Genomic DNA, 4882 nt, shown 5'->3' with positions numbered 1-4882 from the left:
AAAAAAAAAAATTTTTATAAAAAAAAAAAAAAGATATATTTTTTTTTTTTTAATAAAAAAGACTAAAAAATATAAAAAAACCTGTTCATCAATTAATCTTTATTACGATGATTCTTATTTCATGTTATTCATAGCTCTTATAAAGCATATTATTAATTAGCACTCTAATTATTCTATATTTAAAAGTAAATATTAAAAAATCAATAATTTACGAGATACTTTATACTTTATTCTGGCACATCTTGATATGAAATATTGACATTAAATACCTCGTAAATTATTAATTTTTTGATCATATCTTGATATTTTCATAAATTTTTCAAGAATAATGAGATGAATCAATTGATGTAAACAAAACACAATTGTTTATTTAAAAAATTATCCATTTCACCTACATGTTTTTTAGAGCAACTATGTATTTTTTTTATCAATCAAGTCATCTTATTATTCTGTTCATAAAATATTAAGATATATTTATAAAAAAAATTAATGGTTAACGAAATACATAATTAATATTTCATGTCATTATGTGTTGGAATAAAATATTTCGTAAACTGATTTTTTTGGTATGTCTGTTTTAATACTTTTATATGCAGACTAATTAAAGAAATCATATTATATAAAAGAATATATAATTCTATTAAAAAAAATAAGGGTCACCATAAAATCTCGACGAGGTATGTCCACCTAGAGAGAATCCATAATTATCAAAAGATGTCTCTCTCGAAACAAAATAAGTTCCACTTGAAACATTTTTTTGAATAAAGAGAATAGTTTAAGAGATAATTACGTCTGAAGCTTCAACTGGAACACCCTGTGTATATATATACGCATGATGTCCCATAATTTTATATTATAGAAAAAAAAATTATATATATATATATATATATATACACACATATATATTCTGTAATATAAAATTATAATGACATTATTATAATATACATCAGAGTGAGTTATTTTAATTTATTCACTGAAATATTTCAAATCTATAAGTTTTAGAAGGAAAGTTTTTAGACAAAAATTGTATGCTCTGGAGGGAAACGAATAATGATAAAATTAAGTTTTGAAAAAAATTAAAAATTGTTCAAGATTATCGTCATTTTTTAAATAAAATGATTTTTTTTTACATAAAATATGATTTCTTCAACACATAAAAGTATTAAAGTAGAATTATAAAAAAAATCGTATAAATATTTTATTAAATCAAAGAAAAAAGGGAACTACGAGCCAAAAATTATTATATAAAATAAATCGTCGAAATAAAGATTTTGCGTTTCGCGGGTTTCCTCCGTGTCCAGATCCATTCTTGGAATGCCAACGCTTCGTGAGCCTTGCAGTCCACTTCATTAGGGCGAGGAGCAGCTCAGTATCAGGCTGCTCCTCACTTTGATGAAGTGGATTGCAAGGTTCATGAAACGTTGGCGTTCCAAGAATGGATCTGGACACGGAGGAAACCTGCGAAAATCTTTATATAGAAAGCACCCATGGAAGTCTCAAGAATATTATCAAATCGTCGAAATATAAAAGTTGAACAAAAATAAAAGAAATAAATATATTGCTAGAGTGAAAATTTAATCTAATATGCTGCAGTAAACAAATCGATCACGCTCTGATCATTTTCAATGTCAAAAACATACATATTTATTATAGTCGGTAAAAACAAAACATAATACATTTTCTATTTCGCTCTAAGACAGACGCTGGTGAAAAACAAATATCACAATTATATATAATATATATCGGAAAAAGAACATAATAGCTACTTGCAGTCAATCATTGAAATGCTTATATTGTGTCAATAGTAATAAAAAGATAAGTTTAAATGTCCTTAGATTTGAATAAAAACAGAAAACGCATGAAATAGATCCGATTCTGTAGATAAAATACAATATAATAGAATTGTGTCAGCGCAAAAAATCAACAAGGAAAAATTGTTAAGAACAGCGCAAAGACATTCTAATATCTCATATTGAGATAATACAAAGCAAAATTAATAAAAGTTAAAATTGCCAAAAGTATATCTATAATTAAGTGAAAATATAATTTAGTAATCACTAAAATTAATATGAATAAATACCTTAAATGTAACAAATCCAAAGCTTCTTAAGTCAGAAAATAAAAAGTTTCAGGTACAAACAATCAGTTGAAACTAGAGACAATGCGAAAAGAAATAAACGATGTAATGTCTCTTCGGTGTTATGAGACATAATGAAATCACAAATTGAACATTAAAGGAAGGAAGGAAAAGATTGTTGGAAAGTAGTGGGAGGTGGAAAGAGGGGATAGAAGTGTGGAAGAAGTCATGGAAGGAGTAATAAAGGAAAAAGAGGAATTAAGAAGGGGAAAGAGATTGGATAATCTGTAGATAAGGTTCAGGCAATGATTCTGTATCATTTTGTTTATTTAAGCTCTGTTTTTGTCTTTTAATGTGAACCATTTCAGAAATTAATCTTTTATTATAGGAAGATTCACTATCTAAAATCTTCATTTCATTCCATCTGAAATTGTGTTGAAATTAATACGGTAATCGGATGACAGATGAGAATCCGTTTTTTGTTGATATCTGAAATATGTTCACGTATTCTCATACTCGATTTTCTTTTTGTTTGGTAGCTAGCCTCGCAATTATCACATGAAATCTTATAGACACACATTTTGATTCGAAAGCAATCCTAACTTGTCCTTTTCTCTCTTTATAAAAACTTGTCCTTTTCTCTCTTTTTAAAGTATTGGTAATGGAAAATGCTAATTTACAGTGAAACATGTTGGACATAGGTGAGAAACTTTCGGAGATAGATTTAATATAAGGAACTGTGAAGAAGTTTTCTTTGATTTATAGGATATGTGTAGTCTGTTTATTATGTATGTGAAATTTTAATCGTTTTTCTATAGTGGAAAAAATAAAAGAGGAAAATCAAAATATGAATTACTTCTATTAAATTCTTATAAAACCAAGAATATGGTAATAGAAATATTTTATCTACAAAATAATGATAATTGTGCCTCTTTTGAGACAAAGAGGGTGATTGGAATGAAACTTAAGGAATCTTCCAGAAAATGTTAGTTTGTGATATGTATCGAAAATAATTAGTCATGTCAAGAAAATTCAATCGTCGATACCAACCTCCATAATGAATCGTAATCGTGTATGTAAAGAATTAAAAATATTAAGTGTGTCCTCAGTATTATCAGATGGAAGTGCGAGAATGATGTCATCGACATATCTGTAGTAAAATAATGGATGTATTTGTAGTTTCATGATGGCAATTTCTTCCAAATCCTGCATTATGATATTAAAATATTTTATTTACTAATTTTATTTTTTATTCTAATATATTTTGATATGAAATGTAAAATATCAGTAATTTATGTTTTTTTATTTTATTTTAATACTTTTATGCATGGAATAATGAAATGAATCAATTGTTGAATCAAAGAAAACATTGTTGCATTTAAAAAAGTACGTAGTTGTGCATTGCAAATTGTATAACTTTCCGAAAAACAATTATGTATTTTTTTCTATACATTAATTGGTCTCATTATTCAAAAAAGTATTAAGGTTATAAAAAAATTATAAGATATTTTATGTTTCATGTCAAAATATGCCAATGTAAAATAGCTTGTAAGCTATTGATTTTTTTGATAATTCTACTTTCATACTTTTATATAAAGAAAGAATTTTTATTAGAGAAATATTATCTAAAAAGTTATGTAATTCCATTGAAAGAATAGCGACGAACTTTATATGACTTTGAAAAATTGATTTTTTCCGAAAACTAATTTTACTATTTATTTTTTCTCGATTCAAATCATTCAACTTTTATAAAGTTTCTTAAACTTCTATAAAGTTTCTTTCTAAAACTTGCGACTTTTGAAATGTTTGAATTGTTTTGGTTAAATTAAAATTAATCATATTACTTATTATTATACAATAAATATAAATATATTATACAATATAAAATTATTTTTACATGTATTATATGCACACATCTCCACAAGAGTAAACTTGGAATGGAATAAAATATAAATAATTGAGAAAAATATATTAACGGACATGTGATGTATGCACAAATTATTTAATAGATTTTAACGAATGCACGTTTACTATTTCTACGACATCATCTCACACACGAGAAATAGGAAAATGTTTTATTTCAAATTGCGTAACGAAAAATCACACTTTCGTGCAATCTGTCACACAAAGAGCATATCGTCTGCGTTGCTCTGAAAGAGAACTAATTACCGCGTGCGCGCGCGCGAGAGAGAGAGAGAGAGAGAGAGAGAGAGAGAGAAACACACACCTGCGAGAATGGAGGCGCTTTGGATATATATGTTATGTAGTTTATTGAGCGATCAATTAAACATTAAGTAATGCGGCAACGGTTAAACAATCTCCATTATTGTCGAGGATAATTTTATAACTAGCTTTTCGAGCCACCTCTACGGACGGCACGCGGCACGGCCCGTAAAATTTGAGGTAACGACCTCGATACTGCTGACGAAATCCAAATTTGACGTCACAGCTGTTTTAGCGCGAACACAACGCTTTCCACCGGGGCTTCGTCTTCGCGATTGACCGCATATTTCGGATCGCATTCGGATCGGATTCGCGAACGTTAAGATAAATTCAACGATAACGGCGAAATATTACCGCGACTTAATAAAACAGTCACGCGCGCGCGCGTGCGATCGATTTGGGTGATAATAAAAGATACGCGATCAAGAATACGGCGTGGCGCGCGAGTTTGCATTAATAACATTCTATAGTCATATCTTCTTCTCAGACGTACATACATTTTCGCGTGAATTAAGATAAGTTACTTAATTTTTTCTTTAGTAATAATATCGAGATCGAGACGATTCATCCCCGCAAGAATAT

The 4882-nt window shown here is 28.2% G+C and overlaps 1 protein-coding gene across 1 annotated transcript in view; it reads left to right on the top strand.

The window, feature by feature from the left end:
* LOC108694117 overlaps positions 1–4882 on the top strand; it is a 16476-nt gene that overhangs the window by 6827 nt on the left and 4767 nt on the right.

The sequence above is a fragment of the Atta colombica genome, unplaced genomic scaffold (assembly GCF_001594045.1).
Source record: "Atta colombica isolate Treedump-2 unplaced genomic scaffold, Acol1.0 scaffold116, whole genome shotgun sequence".
Lineage (NCBI taxonomy): Eukaryota > Metazoa > Arthropoda > Insecta > Hymenoptera > Formicidae > Atta > Atta colombica.
The sequence above is the reverse complement of the archived record's forward strand: the minus strand, read 5'-3'. Positions and strand labels throughout refer to the sequence as shown.